The 21,618-nt window shown below is 42.2% G+C and overlaps 1 protein-coding gene across 1 annotated transcript in view; it reads right to left on the bottom strand.

Moving 5' to 3' along the window:
• Positions 1–7,524: 7,524 nt before the first annotated feature.
• NPY2R (neuropeptide Y receptor Y2) overlaps positions 7,525–21,618 on the bottom strand; it is a 28,690-nt gene continuing 14,596 nt past the window's right edge. Inside the window, exon 4 of the transcript XR_014529916.1 lies at positions 7,525–7,561. The gene's annotated coding sequence lies outside the window, so the exon portion shown is untranslated. The remainder of the gene's footprint in view (positions 7,562–21,618) is intronic.

Genomic DNA, 21,618 nt, shown 5'->3' with positions numbered 1-21,618 from the left:
CTCTGGTGCTGATGTTATACTGGGAAGCAGCAAAAAATATGCCGCAAATGTTTTATTTTGCAGACTTGAATTTATTTCTGGTTGATCGCAGAATATCTGGGAGCAGGCTGTGGTTCCCTGCCCAGTTGAATTATTTAGGATGTTTTCTAGTAGCAGCCATTGCATCAAGGCTGCAAAGCAGAGGGAAAGAAGGGAAGCAGGACTATTCCTTCATCTTCTGATGGACCAGCTGCCTTTGGCCTGCCCTCAACTGTCACCTATCATTAGACATTCCATCAGGCTGCCTGAACTGCTTGCATCCCTGCTTCTCATTTTAAGAACTGCAGCTTGAAGAACTGGTGCCTAAGTTTGCTGTTTTCCTCTTTCCTCCCCATCACTTTATTTCCTTTTGTGTTGTGTCTTTTAGACTGTCAACCTGAGGGCAGGAACTGACTTTTTGTAACTGATCTTTTATTGATTTTTTTAAAAAAACAAACAAAACCAAATTGTATTAGTGAGAGCTTTCTTGAATGAAGAGGGGGTAAAATTGCTTTAAATAAAGAATAAATGCCTTCTATGTTTTTACTTCAACAAGGTGTCTAGAATAGTGCTTCAAATATTTTCTTAGGGTTTAGGCATGCTTGTCTAATTTGGGTTTCTGGAAAGAGTGACAGTCATAAGCATATCTGCCTCTGGTGCTGCAAAATTTAATTTCTGTGGTGGCAGATGGTAATATGTATCTTCTTAATTGGATGTATCCATTCCACAGGCATGGGTGTTGTTCAAACTTAACTAAAGAAATACAGCATTTTCATTTCTTTCAATTATCTTTCAATTATCTTTGACATCTGCATGTCTGCAGTCAATTTATCAATACTTAATGACTGATAAATTATAGACATGCTGCAATCCTTCTAGGTCTGGTAAACTTTATCAGTGGAGAATAAATTTTAGTAATAAGAAACTGCATTCATAACCTCCATTTACATTCTCGGCCTATTCTTTTATGTCTGCCTTCTTTTCCCTCCTCCCATCTCTCCCCTCAACTCCTGGGTCCTGCTAAGGACAAACTTTTTTACAAATAAACTCATAGTTAACAGGATACAACACTAGGGCAGTAGAAAAGAGCAATTAGAGGGAAGCTTGTGCAAGTTAAACAAACTGGGTTGTATTCAATTAAGCTTTACTGAGAGTAGATCCTCTGAAATTAATTAACATGACTAATTTCAATTGGTCCAAGTAAAATTTACTTCAATGTCACCCTTTGATTTCTGTTTCATTAATGTTATCACCAGGGCCATCCCAATACATTTTGGCGTCAGAAACAATGGGGGAAGAAATATTGACTTTGGGAGACTTCCGGGGTGGCGCCATCGCCAATGGCGGATTCCCTCTGAACCGGAGGGACCAGCTCCGCGCGAAACGGGTCTTTTCTGCTGCGGCGAAGCGGGGACCCTCTCAGAAATCACAGACGGATGAAGCCTGTGACCATGGGACTCGGCGGGCACCTTTAGCGCCCCCCAACCCGCAAAGGAACCCACTAACGGGCTCCGATGCGAAGAGGGGGAAGTGGCGCGGTGCTGTGAGTCAACTGCTATTTCCGTGGAGCGAAGCCGCACAGCCGTTGCCGGAGAGCGCTGCCTTTTTCCTGGGAAAATTTGGCATCTAAAGTAATCACCCGTGAGTACTTAAACATTGAATAATTGGACTTCAAACAAGAACTGGCGATTAGAAAGGAACTGGACTTAAAAATTTATCTTAATTTGGTACTGAAACGGGAAGGTCTAAACAGGAAGTCAGCCTTCCGTTTCCTTGTAGTTAGAAGAAAGCAAAGACATCATAAACTAGAGCTTAGAAAATTACTTTTAAAGGATTGTTTCACCATCTAAGAGTGTTGAACCCCCCTTCGCTAGCAGGAGAAGAAGCGGGATCTTTTTTGGACTGTTTAAACCTGCAGAAGTGAGTTTAAAGTAAAGTAACTTTCCACCATCCTGACCCTGGAGCGGGGTGTCAGAATTGACGTTTTGAAGCTCATTGACCAGAGACAAATGTTTTTGACAGATAGTTAAAAGAAGAGTAACATTGTGATTCCATTGTTTCCTTTCGCATTTTAAAGGAACAAATATTGACAGAATATTCTAAAAAAAGAAACTTTGTTGCTATTGTTCTTAAAAGAAAGAAAGAACAACCAGAAGTTTCCCCCTAGAGGGGGACTGGGAAACTGTAACCAATTTTAGGGAGCCTGCAGCTGCCAGATTACAACCGTGGGAAAGGACTTGTGACCTTGAAGGACAATGTTTTCAGAAGCACTGTTGGGTGCTTTCTGTAAAATAAATGCCCTATTGGACCAGTTAAGTCAGAAGACGGATTTGATGACTAATGCAGCCAGAACATTTGAACAAGTAGTGGGAAATTATATGGAGCCCACCCAGGAACTTAAACAGGAGTGTATCCTGACAGAGCAGATGAAAGAAGAGGATGTTGCAGAATCTTGGGCGCCAGAGATGGAGGGACTTTTGGCCCAGCAGGAAAATGAGCTTTTGGATTTGACAAATGAACTTGGAAAAAACCAGATTTGGAAAGACAAAGTTTGGATTGACTTGGAAAGGGGGGGTTGGACTGACCCCCCTATGCAGGGATGTTTGGACTTTCCGAGTCTGGCAATGGGCCGTCAGAGGTTTGGAGTTGTTGGGATTTCTAATTTTGGAGGGAATTTGAAACACGTCTTAAAATACCACATGGAGTCTAGTCTGGACTATGGGAAAGGGGCTGATTTGTTGAAAAGGGTCAAAAACACTACCAAGCTGGAGTTCCCACGAGTGAAAGGAAAATATGAAGAAGAGCTGCGGAAGGGACATGAAAGAGATTTGAAGGCCTCGGATATAAGATCACCAGGTTAATGTGCCAGACCAATGGGAGAAAAAGGACTGACAATCCCGGGACCGGGGGGAGGGGACGCTGGAAGAAGATTGGATTGTTTTTATTCTCTTTTTCTTTTTTCATTATTAGAAATGTTTTATGAATGTTGGAAAAATGTTGAAATGGAATTACTTGGCTCTTGTAAAAATGTTTAAAGAATTAGGTAAAAAGGTAATGGTTATGAGAAGCTGGTAAAAATAAGATTTAAGTTTTAAGTTTTAAGGTTTTTAATAAGACAAGATGAAAATAGAGTAAGGTCATGTAATGATGGAATATTATGAATTATGGAAAGGATTTGCTGTGACAATTATTAATCAAGATATAAGAGATGGGAGGAGGAGGAGGTCTTGGAAAGAAGGTAATGAATGTGGAGAATTTGAAAATGATGGTTTTATTTTTGTTTTTATTTTTCTGCTTTTTGCTTCTGTCTTTTTTCTTTGTAATTTTTAAAAAATTCTTTTCTCAATAAATATCATTTAAAAAAAGAAAAATTGACTTTGGGATCTGATGCCCTGATGGATCCTGCCACCTGAAGCAGTTGCCTCACCTTGCCTCATGGCTGGGCCGCCCCTGGATATCACTCATGAACGATGCCAAAAATAATTGTTGCGGAGAAGTGGTGTGTTTCCAAAAGGTTTCAAGCAGATGTAATGGCAGTTTGGTTATTTCTGGTCACCCCAAAGAGAATGTGTATGGCCTGGCTGTAGTTTCTTTTTGGTGAGTTAAGAAGTTGGAGATCCAGCAATGGAGGACACCTTCACCTTTAAGTCTGAAGCCAGGCCTAGTTCCTTGAAGGCAGGAAAATAAAACAAGAACTCTGGTATGTCTTCAAATGTAGCAGTTCCATGCAGCAATGAGGAAGAATGATTGCCCTTTTGTTTTTCTAAACAATGGGTACTCTTTCATGCATGTTTTATATCTTCAGTTCTGTGTGATTTAGCTTCCCTGTGCAAGGGAAGATTTTTCTGCCTTTGATCTTGGAGGCTTTTAAAGAAAACCTGGTGTCACCTGGAACAACCTGCTTCTAATCTTGCTGGCAGCAGTGAAGTTTTCTGCTTGTTTGTCTGAAGAATTCATGATACAGAAGACAGATACTCTCAGGAGAGCACCCTTTTCACTTCTCACTGCAGGTGACAGCTTGGACCCATGATAATTGAAATGCTCTCTCTAGTCTTTTCAGGTGCATTAAAGAGAAACCTCCCTCACTTTTTCTCACATGCAAAAGAGAGAGAAAAAGTCTGGTTGCACCCTCAAAGACGGGTGGCAGAAGTTTTCTTGGCCTGGATTTCACTCCACTCCTTCATAAAGGGCTTTTTGTTTGGAGGTTGACTATACAGTTGAATGCAGGCTGGATCTTTTCACATGCTCAGTTGCTATATGTGGTAACTGAGGGGTGGAACTGAATCCCTGTAGGATAAAAGTGCTCGTTGCTGTGAGTCCAGCTGTTCTTCTTTAATGCACAGGCTATAATTGCCACTGAAGTTGAAGCAAGAGCAAACTTGTGTGTGTGACCTTTTAGTTGCTCACTATTGGGATGCTGTAGTTTGCACAATTCATCAGGTCACCATAACCAAGTGCAAATGCTGCAATGCTTCCACTAGAGCATTTGTGGGATCCGTAAGGAAACGGCTTGAGTGTCAGATTTAGTAGCAAGTAATTGAGGTCCCTGTTGTGAAGATTGTTGGGTGGCCTTGCATCTCTCCACCTAACCTATCTAATAGGGTCAGGACAAGGCGAAAAGCTACTCTGAGCTTCTGAACATAAAGATTGGGTGCAGATATAATAAACCTCACAGTTGTTTCCACCAAATATGCCCAGACCTGGATGCAGGCCATGGACTGTGGCTTAGCTATCCCTGGCCTGGCATTCCCTTATTCATTTGCATACACACAATTATATTCTGTCTTCCTGAAACCTTAAAAATGTCTATATTATTCTTGTTGTTTCCAAGCAATACTCCTTGCCAAGCATCCTTGTAAAAGAAGCCTTTAAAATGAATATTTCAGCAACTTTGTCGGCTTCATTATTTAATTTTGTATAATTTTACATTCTTTGTTTCACTCTTATCTCCTAGAAACAATATGTAATTGTGGGAAATCATAATGTGCCTTTCTTCTTACAGGCAACACCTTTACTGGACTCATTCTACTCTAATTGTCTCATTTCATCCACCTCCAATGCTGGAATTTACTAATTCCTCTGCCATTTCTTTTCCTTCTGGGAGCTTCCCAGGCATTTTAAATACATCTTGACCTAGTTATTTTTGTGTGGCGGGCATTATTCTTCAATGAGTGTTGCTCTTGAGACAGAAGAGTTCATATCTCTGCTTGGCAGTGGTGCACTTGGGTAATTTTAGACTCTTGACTGAATTGCCTTATTGAGTCGGGTGGGCTCCTTATTTGTTAATGTGGATTATTTCACATAAGCCAGCCCTGTTGCTCGGGGAAACCTTCCTGCCCATTCTGTTGAGTGGAGACACTAGGCTTCAGCCCCCAAAGTCCCATCATGATTGCATCGCTGATGCTTGGCTTCACTGGGTAACCCTGGGAAACCAGATCTCTTGGGGCTTTAGTTGCTCCCTGTCATGGGGCCAGAGATGGTTATAGCAGCCCACACACTTGTCTCTAATGCTTGCAGAACTACTAGGGCCTTCTTAGAACACCTGTGGATGAGAATAGAAAAGCATCTTGTATTTGGACTGGGCACCAAGCTACAGGGGGTTCCACAACAATGCTGTAGAACAGAACATGAGAGATGGTATGGCACTGAATTTTAGTATTGAACAGGGAGCCACTGAAACTTGAGAACCCAAAGTCTGCCACTGCCTGTGGCACTCCAGATGGCGATGATGTACCCTTCAATTAATGCCCTACCTTTCTTAAATCCTTCTTGGATGTGGATTGAGAAAATACACAATCCTTTTCGGGAATTGTCCAGTAACTTCTTTATTTCAGTTGACATTTTAAGGCCATGCATACACCATGCATTTAAAGCACTCCAAAGATTCCTCGGAACTGTAGTTTACACCCCATAGAACTTCAATTCCAAGCACACTTAACAAGTGATCGTTCCCAAGATTCTTTGAGCAAACAGGTGCTTTAAATGTATGTTTTATAAACAGCCCAGAAAGTGTTTTCTGCTTTTCTTGTTACTTTTACAGTGGTACCTCGGGTTACATACACTTCAGGTTACAGACTCCGCTAACCCAGAAATAGTGCTTCAGGTTAAGAACTTTGCTTCAGGATGAGAACAGAAATCGTGCTCTGGCGGTGCGGCAGCAGCAGGAGGCCCCATTAGCTAAAGTGGTGCTTCAGGTTAAGAACAGTTTCAGGTTAAGAACGGACCTCCAGAACGAATTAAGTACTTAACCCGAGGTACCACTGTAATTGTTTTTATGCTGTGTTCCTACTGCATTCCTCTTATTCACTGTGGAAATTAGGGATATATAAGTGGTACAATTATTTAAATGAATAAAATTATGTTCTATGCTCATTACTCAACCCAGGGGTAGGCTTCTCAAGCTCCTGTTTTCTTTTCATCTGTAATATATTGAATATAATGTTCCAAACTGAAGAACAGAGTTTTGCATATACAGATAAGCATACATAAACAGTTTTTCACTGACAGACATACACACATTTCTTCTCCACCCCACAGTCTAAATGTTATTGTACATAGGATTGTATCCAGATTCTTTTTGGTGTGGTGTTTTACCAAAGTGCAATAAGGCATACACACATTATAACACAGCACACAAAGACTCTTGACAGAGCCACATCAACATCAGAACTAAGTTTGTTTGGGGTGGGGGTTCCCCCAATGTTTAATCAGTTTGAAAATATTCAGTGACAATGTTAGATGGAGACCAGGGGGGTGCAAAGCCGATGTAAGCTGCAGCAAAATTTGCATTGTCATATTTTAGAATTTTAGAAATGTTTCTAAGTTCATAATTCAGGAGCGTCAAACTTGGAGCACAGTGAACCCATGTGCCAATAAAGAAATGGGAAATGGAGACATCTGCTCATCCCTAACAGCTTCTGATATTTCCTTCCTTCACACTGCATTATCAAAAGGTTTTTATATTTAGCTCAACAACACTGGAGATGTGCTTGCCAGCAGCTCTTTGGTACATTATACCTAAGTGAATTATGTTGCAGATGAGAAGTAATTGAGACAATCCATCATGGACTATGGTAACTCTACCCATTTATCATATTTTTATAACCACTCTGAAGTTACAACCACTCAGTTCTCTATCTCTTCCCCTTCATGCATGGTTTCAAACTCACCACACCAATGGCAGCTGTTATAAACTACAATGAAGTAATGAGAAGAAGGTGACAGTTTAAGTCATTTTGAAGCTGTTGCATTGATGCATTCATTCCACACTCGACAAAAAAATGCAGCAAATCATACTTTCTCCAATTTACTTCATCAATAAATTGTTGTTTTGGGAAGGATGCAATGACAACCAGTTGATCAATATTTTGCAGTCGTCTAAAGAACCAGATTGCCCTTCTGTGAGGTCCTTTGAAGGAAGGGTGGGATATAAATATGGCAGTGACAAAAAGTATGGGCTTTTTATTATTTAGTAAATAATAAATAAAGAATATGTGTGAAATATAGATTGCTTCCAGCGAGTGCTGTTGTCTTCTGTGAAGATCTGCAAGTTATTTTAAAAGAAAAGAAAAAAGCTCAGTCTTGAGTTGTGAGCAACATCTGGAAGTTTTCTAACCCTGTGCTAAGGGCCTCTTCTGCTTTTTACTATAGCTCTGCCTCCTGAACCTATAGAGATTTTCGCCATGGCAAATGGAACAAGGAGCAACATAAATGTTCTCTTGCAAATAGTGACTTCTCAAACAATTGATCAGTGACAACTATGATCATCCATCAAAGTGCAAGTTAAATTGGATAGCCAAAAAAGAGTAAGACACTGGCAGTTTCCAGGAATACTTGGCTCTGAGTTTTCCCCCTGCTGCTCTATTTGCATGCTGCTTACTGAAAGTAGCACCATGTTGAGCTAAAAGCAGCTAGGGCAGGGCAATTTTAGGCAAGAAAACATTGCAGTGAATTTCTTCCCCCTCGCACAATGTGGTTGCAAGCCAGGTTGGGGTGGTGTGTGTGTGTGTGTGTGGAGCTGCTTGACTGTTTTTTTCATTGAGAAATAAAGGGATCTGTGTTGAGCATACACTTTTTCAAAGCATGCTTAATATAACATGGAGTTTAGCCCACAAAATAAATCAGGCTAGAAGCAGAGTGAGAAATGGAGGAGAGAGGGTGAAGCTGGTAAAGGGGCAAACCAGAAAGAAGTGCAATGATATATGTATTTATTCCAAAGTATGTTCCACTAGTCTCAGTGGAGCTTTCTCTCAAGTTAAGTATGTACTGTGCAGGTACATGATTGCAGCCTTAAAGTAGTCAAGGCAGGAAAGAAGGAGAATAAATCACTATCTTTGCAGTAGAAGAAGTAACGGCATTAGGGAAGGGAGTTTCTTAAATAGGTATGAAACATTTCAAATACCATGGACAGCGACAGAAGCTTTGCAACCCTACCATTTGCAGTTGGGCATCTTTTTCCAATGCTGACAATGAAGGAATTTGCATGCCTGGTGATGAATCACCGCCAACCTGCCCCATAAAACACTTCATATTCAGTTAAGTGTTTTTCAGTTTTATGTCTCTGCATTCTGCTATCACCAAAGGATTTAGGTGTGGCAAATAATGACACCCGTAAAATCTGTCCTGCAATATATATTTTAAAAATGGTCGGGAAGACTGGAAGGGATGTAGAAATGTTTAATTAAAAGTGTATTTCTCACCACTCCAAAAATGTAAATCCGTATGAGTTCCCTCCCACCTTAAGTTCCCTCCTTATTACCTGGTGCCGTTTCCAACTGAACTGTGAAATTAGGTGGCCAGATTTGAACAAAAGAACAGATGCTACTTCTAATTTAAAAGTATAATTGTAAAGAAATTTCATTAAAGTTGGGCTATGCAGTGGCTCCCTCTTTTCATCAACATTCTTGTTCTGTATTGCTAAGAATTGCTTTTAAGGGAGAAACCTGCTGCGATGGAGCCACAGCCCTGCATCAACTGACTGCTCGTTTCCGCTGTTCATTTGGCAGAAGATACACATTTGTGATGATAAACTTGTGTTAGCCCTCCAAGGACTTGCTTTTTGCCACTACTGGTCATGGAAACAAAATTGATTTGTGAAGTCCTTGCGATCTGTTCTAGGGCTATGAGCAGTCACTGTCACTCTCTATCTCACTCCCATAAACTATGCATTGAACCTGCTTAAGCCAATGAAAGCGCAAGGTAAAACAGGTCATTTGCACTGAAAGACCTCTGTCAAAATGATGCAATCCACATAGCACTAGAACCCTTTTCCATCTGTTTATGTATGGTTTATTTGGATCAGTTTTTACTAAAGCCACTAGCATTTATTCCCTAGAATAGATGCAATATTGGATACCAAATCTGGGGAGTCTTTTGAGAGAGGGGGGGGGGAGAGAGAGGGAGATTTGACATGAGGCCCTGTTGACATATTGCTAGGCATGGGTGAATCTGTCAGTTGAGTTCCTGACAGTATCTCTTTTTTCCATTCTTAAGTTTGGTTTTCCACATAAGCTTACAATTTCATTTTTAAACGAAAACTCAGCATTTTACTGCATATTTCTCTTAATTTTGATATGCATTTTTTTGCCAAATATACACATTTTTGCATGCATTTTTCTGTAGTATGTTAGTTTCACTAACAAATGCATTCTTATGTACACATTACAGTACTTTGTATGCACATTTTTCTGCACACTACTTGATTGGAGAACTGCAATGCAGAAGTGTGAACTTCAAACGATGACAAGGCTTCGGTTTGTGTATTGTTTCAGGAAGTGTCCGCCATGGATGCTTTAGTTGAGATCCCTGCATTGCAGGGGGTTGGGCTAGGTGACCCTTGTGTCCCTTCCAAATCTACAATTCTGATTCTATGATTCTATAAATTGGGTAGGTTCATCTTTCGATGCAAATTGAAGAGAATTGAAAAGAATTTCTTCCCCATCTCTACAGATGCGCAGAGGACCAGCACAGCCACATCTCAAGGTGAGTATAGTTTTTAAGGGATTAGATTAGATTCACTAATTAAATCTTTCTGAATCCCACAGGGAGCCAATGTGTGGCCTTCATTTCTAAGCAATCTGAACAAATTGAAAATGAATACCGCAGGGAGCGAGCATGTGTCAAAACCAGCCCATTGATGGGACAAAGCAGATGTGGGTTTGTGTGAATGCTATTAACATGCATGATTTTTGTAATGCAAATAGCAGGAACAGGGCTTCATAGGGTGGGAGGGATTAACCCTGGACTCCTCTCTTTTCCCATGCTACCACCCACCTACCAAAGCTGCTGTTTTCATTGGGAGGGAAGCTGGCTTCACTTCAGAACACCTTGTAGGCACAATTCCCAAGCGGTTCTCTTATAAACTCTGTGCTGTCATTTGCATCAGCACCTTTAATTAATGAACTTTGCATCCAATGGAACGTGAAACAAGGACTAAAACATTTTTTTAAGCAGATCAGTATCGAGAATGTTGGTTGTTGTTGAGCAGTTATATATAAGTAGGGAAAGTTTTGCTGATTTTCATTCAAGTACCAGATGCAGAGCACACCTCACCAGGAGCTATTCTGGAAACCACCACCACCCCTCCCCCAACGCAACAAAAACTGGTTGGGTGGGTATTTTGCTGGTAAAAACAAAATGGCTTTGCTAGCTTTCATTTCACCCCAGTGCTATATGAAACCCTAACTCTCTGCAATCCACAACAATTTAAAACTTTTTAGGGATCAGTGATCCCACACTGGATTGTATCCTGCATGAAAACGAATGGGGTAATCTCATGTGCATGCAGCAAAATGGAAAAACTATAGCATAAAATAATATTGTTCCAGTTTCAGTATAGTGCTGCCAAAGTGAGCACCATAAAATAATATAAAAGGGTGTACAATAGAATATGAAGAATAGCTACAACTACAGTGGTACCTCGGGTTACATACGCTTCAGGTTACAGACTCCACTAACCCAGAAATAGTACCTCGGGTTAAGAACTTTGCTTCAGGATGAGAACAGAAATTGTGCTCTGGCGGCGCGGCAGCAGTGGGAGGCCCCATTAGCTAAGTGGTGCTTCAGGTTAAGAACAGTTTCAGGTTAAGAACGGACCTCCAGAACGAATTAAGTACTTAACCCGAGGTACCACTGTATATATCTATTTTCCACCTAAAAGAGAGATATCAAAGAGCATTTCTGTTGTTATTATACCAGCAAAAAATGTAATATTTTCTCATATCTCATACTACTGTCTCTCCAGCCTTAATAATTTATTGTCTTTTAGCACATTGAATGAACACCATTGTTTCACAGGTAGAGAGCCATAAAATGAAAGGAAGGCACACAGAAATGCCTATCTATCTCTGTCGAACAAATTATATTTCCACACACCCACACAAACACCTTTGTCCCGAAGCACCATTATGAGACCAGCAAGCCTGGGCTTCCATTAGTGAGACACGGTTGATGGTCTTGTGTCAGTGGCGTTCTTGCCTCAGGGACGCGACCCCTAGACAAGGTCTGTTTGCCCGCACCTTCATGCTGCTGCTGTAGGAAATCAGGTCAGAGTGGAAGAGGGAGTGATGTGGTGGTGGCCTTCATGCTGCTCCTTCCCATCACTGATGTCATGTCACAGGATGAAACTGGCTATAAAACCTTCATCATTGAAAAGGGGAAAACAAAAATTCCTGTCTAAGAGCAACCTTTTGGACCTCAACAGAAGATAGAGAGCACAAGCAATAAACATGAAGCATGACACATTTTGATGGCTGGCTGCCCTTTTCTAACACTAGAACAAATTGAAAGGCCGCTTACAAGAGCTGTAAACATCCTGCCTCTACAGAGATTACATGGAGATAATGCAATGTAAGCTGCCATAATGAATCAATATTCATTATGAAGTGACACTGGATGCTAGATGGCTATTCCCTGGAAAGGGTCACCTTCCTATATATTGGGCATTATATCTTTGCCAACAGACCTTACGCTTCTCCTGACTGCGCTGAAGATGCCAAGTGCAGTCAGCTTTTATGTGTTATGGGAAGACCGGAATGGAAGCACCCGATTCACGGTCCACTAGCAAGGCTCCGCCCACTGGAGGGCCCCTGATTGGCCAGTTCAAAGTTGGGATTTTAATGTGTTTCCTCTCTTCCATCACAGCATTTGACTGAAGCAAGCTGCTCTTAAGCAGTTGCAGCTGTGAAGGAAGCAGATTAACCAGCCCTTGGGTTGAAGCAGAAACTATCATCGCAATTCTTATTTCAACTCGTCGCTCAGGATCTTATTAAGAGAAAAATTGTGATGGGGAAAACAACTATTCTGCTTGCTATCCTTGTCAAAACTTGAGTTGCCACATGAGGATTTAGTAAGTTATGCTTAGATGCCGTGACCACTGATTATATTGCTACTATGTCAGTCTACTCCTTTCGTTGAATTCCCCACCTTATTTAAGTAAGAACTAATTTTGCACTCAAGGCTGTATGCTTCAATGAGATCTTTTTTAAAAGCTATTAATGTTACTTGAATGATCAATGAGAACATAAAAATTGTCACATTGCATTAGATCAGGGAAGGGGAGCCCATGACCCTCCAGATGTTGGGCAGCCAACCTGCCCAATGGTGAGGAATGATGGGAGTTGTAGTCCAGCATTTGGAGGACCACAAGTCAATCATTCTTGCATCAGATCCATGGCACATGTAGCACCCTGTTGACTAATATTCAGCTTGCCACATACTGCCAAGCAGATTTATTCATTCATTAAAACCATATCCACCATTCTACTCATGAAGAGCACACAGAATGGGAAATGCCTCAAGGAGGTATATTAATGTGGTCAGTGTGTTCCTAAAGCCAGTAAGGAGGACACTGAACAGGAGAATGAAATCCATACCTTCGTCATCCTTTCTCCTCTTGGTTCCCATGTTCTGGCTTGACAGACAGACTAGTTGGTCTCTGTGCTGCATTGATTAAAGACAGCCTTCCCCAATCTGGTGCTCTCCAAAATATTTTGGACTGTAACTTGCTTTTACCTGATCACTGGACATGCAAGCTGGGACTGTTGTGCAGAGCCTCTGAGAGGCATGAGGTATTGCTTGTGCTGGATCGCTTGGGCTGGACTAACCAGGGAGTGGGAGATGATGGGGCAGCAGCAAAGAGGCCTCGTGTCAGCATCTGGGCCCAGGGCCAAATCTGGTTGCCACCACATCCTTTCCTTGTATTTTTAAAAACGTTTTATAGTCAGGGAGCAGGCAGCTGGGCACATAAAAGGGGGCATATGTTCACTTTATCATTTCAATCAATCTTTATTATTACAATCACAGATCAGCCACTAAGTTACAATCAAGCAAATACAATTTTAACATTTACAGGCCAGCAAAAGTCTATTTGGTATTAACAGCACAACAAAGGGCTAGGATATGTGTATGTGTATTCCCACACTCATTCATTCACACTAGAATGGATTACTGAGGAAATAACATGCTGATTCACATACTCCACAAACGGAATCCCTATCAAATGGGAAAATTCTGGGCATCAGCATTCTATTATTTTCATTTCAAAACATATATTAGCCTTTTCGACATCAACTGTGCTTAGGATAGCAGAAGCAGACTCTCGTTTTATTCTTCTAGTTATGACGGTGCTATGAACTGAGTGAGTTTAAGACATGGCACTGAGCATTCTAAGGATATTTCCTTTTTCTCAGGATTTGAACATGTTTTTTCATCTTGTTTATTTGTCCTTCTAATGTATCAGGAATGCACAGTCATAAAGCATGGTGTGCAGCGAGGATGGAAGAAAAGAAAAATTAATTGAATACATATGGCCATTTAAAGCTACACACCCACACTGTATGTTCAGGGTCTAAAACAGCAGAACTGCACCACTAACAGAGATACAGTGTCAAGACTCCATTGCTCCCATGCCGAATATTTCTGGAGAAAGAGCCAACTCCAGGGTTGCTATATCTTGAAGAGCAAAAAAGAGGGCAGCCTGAGCTGGTGCCAGCCCGAGCCAGGGAAAAGAGGCATGTGGGCACATGGGGCCACCTCTGTGCCCATGCACCTCTTTCCCCAGCTCAGGCTGGCAGCAGCTGCAGCATGCAGAGCAGCCTGAGCCAAAGCCCAAACCAAAGCCACCAAAGCCTGAGCTGCTGCCAGCCCGGGCAGAAGAAAAAAAAGAAGAGTTTGGATTTGATATCCCACTTTATCACTGCCCAAAGGAGTCTCAAAGTGGCTAACATTTTTCTTTCCCTTCCTCCCTCAGAACAAACAGTCTGTGAGGTGAGTGAGGCTGAGAGACTTCAAAGAAGTGTGACTGGCCCAAGGTCACCCAGCAGCTGCATGTGGAGGAGCGGGGAATCGAACCCAGTTCACCAGATTACGAGTCCACCACTCTTAACCACTACACCACACTGGCTCACGGACCCCAGCTCCTACCTGATCTTCACTGAGACAGCCTTACTCTGCTGCGGTGCATGTGCTACTGGGGCACAGTGCCCTCCCAAGCATGTGCAAGCCCCCAACCCCCCCCCAAAAAAACCCCAGACATTTCCTTTGAAATGTGAAAATTCATCCAGATGGGCATGTTGACCCCTAAAAAGAGGACATGTCCGGGTTTTCCAGGAGTATGGCAACCCTAGCCAGCACCCCAAAATGCTGTTTGCTAACATGGTTCAGAACATAGCTCCCTGTGCATTTCTTCAGCTCTAATTCAGGGCGCTTCCATGTGACCTTCTAATTCGGCACTCACGCTGTTTCGTTTGCACAAAACTTCCATGGAGGTTCTGTAACTTTTGTGGTTTACTGAGCCTGATTTGTTTGCACGGAGGCTATACGATTTCTCATCACTCAATTAGCATCCCACGCTTTCTAATGCATGTTCCTTATCACAAAAAAGTCAATTTGTTTTTTTAAAAAGTTTGGTTTGTTTCACAAGATTGCCTGGGTGCTTTTAAAACCAATTTCTCTGTGCAAACCTAAAACCATCAGTATGCAATTGAATTCCTCCTGCAAAAAATGATAGTCTGGATTGGGAGAGGACCTCAAACTGCAGTGTGCATTGTTCTTTTCACACAGAGACACCTAGATTATAACATTCTTAGCCAGGTGGGGGAAAGAGAGGTGGGGGAAGTATGTCCCTTTGCCAAAATTGCTCTCACCTCCCACAGGACTCCCCAGCTATTTCCTAGCCATTTACCTGTATTTTTCCCTGCAACAGATGTGCCTAGTAACTTGGACTCTTGAGTTAGTTACAGTCATCCTGGCTCCAAATGACCTTCCTTTGACTGAAGGGGGGAAAAGAACTGCTATTATGTTTGGCATGGTGAAAGGCATTTTGACACAGCATGGAACATTTTACATTTTGGGGATCATATCAGCTTATTACTTTCATTTTAAAGCAATCTGTAGTTATGAAAGTTCTAGCCAGTGCAATCTCTTGTCCAATCTTAAGACAATACCGCTGATAATGAGTTGACATGTTCCAGGACCTTGAGAGGATTCGTGGAATCACCTCTGGAAGGGAGATCAGAAAGCAGTTTTCATTTTCACTGTGCTTTTCTTATAGTTCTGAGCCAAAGTATTCAGCCCAGATCCTTTCCTGACTCTGGGGGCAAAAAATGCCATCCAAAGTATTGGAGTAATCTTCAGGGAGGGTGAACTCTAAAAGCTTTAGGGCAGTTTGAAAATGAGGTGGTCAATGTTTGATTTTGCTTTTTGGCCAGTGGGGGCAGCCATTTACACACCCCGCCATCACCACAATAACACACACACCCCCTCCCAAATGTCCAAATGTCCCCGCAGTCATTTACTGCTGGCTATTTTACACCTCCCTTTGGGAGGAAATTAGCTAATTTGATATGGAAAAAGGCAATCTGGATGCAACATTTTACATTTCTTTAGATTATACTACATTAACATTTTCATTTTTAGAACCACTTATGAATAAGAGTATTGCAGCCAGTGTGTGTAGAGGTTAAGGCAGAGTAGGGTCTAGTGTTGGATGTAACTCTGGGAAATTCTGCAATAATTAAAGGTTGCAAGTTAGCCATGTCCATTAACTTCAGTGGGTCTACTCTGACTTTAACTTTTTAGATAAGAAATATGCGTATATTAAGACTCTCAACTAAAGCACCAGCTAGGAAGTCTAGCCTTATTGCATTGCTACAAAATATTGCTATCTGGGTGAAATAAGGCCTTTAGTTTAATTCAGGTGTGGGCCTTCTTGGTGGCTGCACCTAGGAACTGGAATTCTTGGCCAAGGGAGGCCCGTCTCCAGTGACTTTACACCAGCAGGCAAAGACATGATCTAGACAGGCTGTAAAAATGGCTTGTAAATATGATGTAATTGGTTTTAGGTGGCCTTTTCCTTTTGTTGATTTTATGTTTTACCTGTCCTTTCATTCTTTTCTTGTGTGTTTTATTTTACACACACACCCGATTTGATGGAAAGGTGAGGTGCCAATTTAACAAATACATTTGAAAATGTGTGTGGCGGTGCTGTTGTTTGCAATGCACCATGTCCTCTATGTTGTGAACGCTTGTTCGGTATTACCCAACTGTGGATTTGAGAGGAGAGGGAGTTACTGTGCTTTAACAGAGCTGCCTTTGTTTTTCTGATCTTGTAAAGGCAACCTTGAACTTGCCACCACTCAGAAAAGCATACCGTATGAGCTATGACTGCCGGGAGCCCCCTCGGACTCTGGAGCCAGCATTTTAATACAGGCAAGGCAGTGCCAGGGTGGTGCGGGAGATTCAAGGCAGTATGTAGAATTTCTGTTCCAGCAGCATTTCTCTCCTTAATGGAATGTACCATCTGTGCTCAGGTTTGAATTCCCAGCAAGGATCCATTAGAACTCTGCTTATGTACCTGCTCAGTTCTGTGTGGATCACCAAGTGCCCCAATACCACCTCCCCATTTCCTTGAAATATGTGCCCCATTATATTTCATTTCTACAAATTTGCTGAAACAGGAGGCAGAGCCAGGTGTTTATGCTAAGCTATACAAGAGCTCAGAGTTCTACATCAGATCCCTGCAGACTCACGATTTAGTGTTTCATTCTACCCATTTGGCTACCTGTCTCTAGCCATTTATCCTCTTTACAACGATAATGCAATGATTAATAAGTATTTGTTCAACACTTTGAAAGTGTGACTTGCTCCGATGTTTGACTTAGGGCTTCTCCAGATGACCTGCTTCTTCATCCTGTTTTACTTCCACAAAGCTTACACACTGGTTAGACTATGGTTGTTACTGAGCATTTGTTATGATTTGTTTACGAGGTGGTTATATGACAATCGACACTCATTCTGATTTGCTTGCAGGGTGTTCACACATCTTCCAGTCAATCATTCGTTCACCTCACACTTTTCACTACATCTCCCCATTACTTTCCCAATGGGGCATGTTTTTAAAAAGCAGATTTGTTGCGCCATAGTGACCGTGCTTTAATCCACTTCAATTCTGCAAAGCTAAATTTCTAGTGCAATCATACCTTGGATCTCGAACAAATTGGCTCCCAAATAATCGAAACCCAGAAGTGAGTGTTTTTTAACGTTCTTTAGGAAGCCAAATGTCTGACGTGGTTTCAGCTGCTTCCGATTGGCTGCAGGAGCTTCCTGCAGCCAATCAGAAGCTGCAGTTTGGTTCCTGAATGTTTAGGAAGTCGGACAGACTTCCGGAATGGATTCTGTTCGACTTCCAAGGAACAACTGTATACGCTTGAAGCAGAACTGGCTTACATGGTGAGTTGGGCCACTACATCAGCTTCCCAGCAGGTAGGTCACTGTTGCTTATCTGGAAGGGAATAGTGATGCGGTACGGAGTTTGTTGTGGTGCAAAAATACTGCAAGGAGCACGGGACTTGTTCTGCTGGTGTAGCATGCTGACTTCCCTGCTGCCTCTTCCCTTCTCTCTACTTCCCGGCAACAATGACTCATTTGCCAGGAAGCGAGCAGCTCCACCCCATCTCACACATTGAGCTGTTTCTGCATAGACCCAGTAGCAGATACAACATCAGTAGACAAAAGAGTTTAAACTTGCAACCCACTATACAGACATCCCTGGGAGTAGGCCTCACTCAAAACCATGGAACTTGCTTCTGAGTAGAGACATATAGGGTTGCACTCTTCTAGACTTTCTTAGAAAGGGAACAGATGAACCTCTCTGGAAGCCAGGCATGTTTCAAGTGACCCTCTACATGGCCAGAGAAGAGCAAAGTGTTTTGCAAGTTTTGAACAAGGCCAGTTCACCCAGCTAACTTCCAAAAATGAAGAACAAGGCAGAGAGAAAGGATATTTAATCAAACAGTGTGGGTGATGTGATCTTCAGCCAGAGCTCAGTGGTGAAGTAAGTGCTTTGCATACAAACGCTCCGAGTTTCAGCATCAAGGGCTAGGAAAGAAAATCTGGACAGCTGCTGCCAATCATTGTAGTTAATACTGAGCTAACTGGGCCAATGGTCTTTTGCCAGCTTCCTATGTTCCTGTCCTTTTTTCATTTGCCAGGAAATATAATATGAAAAGGAGTTTTCTCCCACAGCTTGACAAACAATATGCACTATCATTTGTACACTAGATTTAACTTTCTCATTGTTATTCCTACATCGGAAGAAAATAAAGCCTTTGTGCCTCTTACGTGTTGTGAAACTATGCATTCTCTACCAAGCCTTTCACATGACTTCGGGTCATCACAATATTTATTCATCAACATGCCCAAAAAAACACATAAGCAGGACTGCCTGTGGCATTATCTATTCCTGCAAAAGTTAAATAGGATCTTCATTTGTTTAGCACTGTTTTCAAATGCTCATTTTTAAAACAGAACAATTAGCCAAATGGATGAGGCAACAACATGATTGTTCAACAGTTCCTAAGCAGAAGCAAAGGCAGAGTGCTGTGCGGCTGCAGGTAGCTGAAGCTGTACCCTGTGGGGAAATGTGGAGAGATTGGGTATTTTCGCTGAAACAATAGTAGATAGCTGGCTTGGTTAGTTTCCACTTGGGAGGGGAAATCAACTTGTCCCATTGGCCATGCTGGCTGTGGCTGATGGGAATTGGAGTCAAACAACATCTGGAAAGCCACATGCTCCCCACTCTGAAAAAGAGCAACTGACCTTTCTGCATCTATTTATGGTGCTTAGGAAGCAGTTCACATGCTCTGACTGATGTCTGCATTCATTATACATGCCTTGAATTTGCCAGAGATAATAACATGTGAGTTGCTTCAGGTGCTCCGCCTCAGAGAACTCTTGCATATGTACTCTCTGGGAAAAAGGCACCGGCTTGGAAATAACCTGAAGGGTTGGAGCTGCATGCTATGAGTGTGGAAGCAGCCCACTCAAGCTGCCACAGTATTCCCAGGGCACAACTTTAGTTACGGCACAAAACTCCTCAGAGCTAAAATTAGCTTGGTTGGACCTCTCTCCATTTGCTTCTTATTGCAGAGAGGTGCCTTTCACAAAGAGCCTCTTTGGGCATCTTGGAAGGCCCCAAGGTTTTCAAGCTGCATCGCTCTTTCCTTCCTCTCCCCCCACCCCACCAACTGAATGCCACCTGCAGACACATTTATAGGTAGCAGGACTGCCAAGCGCAGCTCTGTGTCATCTAGGAGCGAGTATGTGATTGCTGCACATACTTTTAAATTATTTTAAATGTTTTCCATATGTTCTTATTTTTAGTGGTGTTGTTGAACTTTTGTGTTTGCTGAACTTGTGCTTGAAGTGCATGTAGGCACAATTGTCCCACTGCATAGTTATTAAAGGGAACTGATTACTTGTCGTATAATCAGAAAGTAGATCAGCATCTACTGACTGATCTCTGGGTGATTTGCGGTTGTTCGGCAATGTTCCTGCCTTCTGACTCTAACATTATCAGCAGCATAATAACTTTCCATGCCTCTACTAGGCTGCTGAAATGTAGAGAGGAAACAAGGAGAGGACTCTTAGGGGAAATCTTTGTGAGACCAGCCCAGTTCTTGCACTGAAAACAAATGCCTAGGCTCAGAATGTCCTCAGAGGCACCCTGCTCTTTCATTCTAACAACATGTCTTTTGCACTTGGCTTCCGCTGGTAGATCTTGGAGTTCAAACAAAACTGAGAAACCACAATCTGAGAAGCCTCAAGTTCCACACACACACACACACACACCCTACAGGGCATGGTATCCATAGGCTCAGGTATCTCCCATGTTTAAGCACAGGAAGCAATTGATTAGCTGCTTCCATGCTCAGCCCCCATGACTCATATTTCAGGGCGCCTCCAGGGCCAAACCCTAGCTGCAATCTGATGTTTCATGACATGCAGGTCTGCCCTGCTCATACAGTGGTGCCTCGCAAGACAAAAATAATTCATTCCGCGAGTCTTTTCGTCTTGCGATGTTTTTCGTCTTGCGAAGCACGGCCCGTCGCAACTGCGCCTCTTCAAGCGGCTTTTTAAAAAAAGTGCAAGACGTTTTCATCTTGCGAAGCAAGCCCATAGGGAAATTCGTCTAGCGAAGCAACGCAAAACCGAAAAACCCTTTCGTCTAGCGAGTTTTTCATCTTGCGAGGCATTCATCTTGCAGGGCACCACTGTATATTGGCCCGCCACATACTTACCTTCATTTCAGGCACATTTTTTCTGCATGTTTGGTAAATGTTAGGGCTGGTGGTGAGCATCTCAAGATTGTATTTACATTTAAGATAAATTACTATTCACTCTTTAGAGGAAAAAAATGAGGTTTTAACATTTCATGGCTAAGGTCTAAGTTTGGTACCTGGCAAACATTGTTTCTTCTTTTTCATTTTTTTTAAGTCCGATGTGGGTTTAAATGTTCAGGAGAGCTAGATTTTGTGTTATGCATTTAATAGGTTTTTGGACCATGTTAAACGTTCTATAACATGTGTATTACTTACGTTCTATTTTTACGAATCGTGCTACTAATGCTGTTCATTGTTTCTGTCCATAGCTCTCGAAGGAGTTAACTTCAAAACATGAAGAAGCACCTTTTTTTCTTTTTCTTTTTCGCTTCATTGAGCACCAGAGCTTGCCCCCCTTTTCTGTCTTGATCCTTTTTCTGAGCCAAGCTGACTTGGGGTAATGGAGGCCAGATGAAGCAAAAGCTAGGTCAAGGAACTAACCCCATAGAAGCAAGCAGTGAGCAAGGGAGGAATATGCCATAGCTCAATGGTAGAGCATCTGCCTTGCATGCAGAAGGTCTCAGGTTCAATCCCCAGCATCTCCAGGTATGCCTGGGTTTATCCTCCAATTGAAACTGTGGAGAGCTGCCACCAGTCTGTGCAGACAATACAATGCAAGATCGACCCCCGGTCTAAGAGCCCAGCTGGATCAGGCCAAAGGCCCATCTATAGCACTCTTTTATCACAGGGCTCGTATAGGTGTCCATGGGAGGAAGCCCTTAAGCAGAACTTGAGTGCAACAGCTACTGCCCCACTTGCAATTCCCAGCAATGGATATTCAGAGGGATACTGTCACCAACAGCAAAACTGAACAATCGTAGCTTAGCAGCCATTGACTCAGTAATACGGCAGCTTCCTATGTAGCAAGCATTGTGACTCATGTAGCATTTGTTCCTTGAATTCCATCCCCCTGCACCCTCCATTTTTCATGGCTTACCCACAT

This window comes from Podarcis liolepis (assembly GCF_965112155.1).
Source record: "Podarcis liolepis genome assembly, chromosome: 9".
NCBI lineage: Eukaryota > Metazoa > Chordata > Lepidosauria > Squamata > Lacertidae > Podarcis > Podarcis liolepis.
The sequence above is the reverse complement of the archived record's forward strand: the minus strand, read 5'-3'. Positions and strand labels throughout refer to the sequence as shown.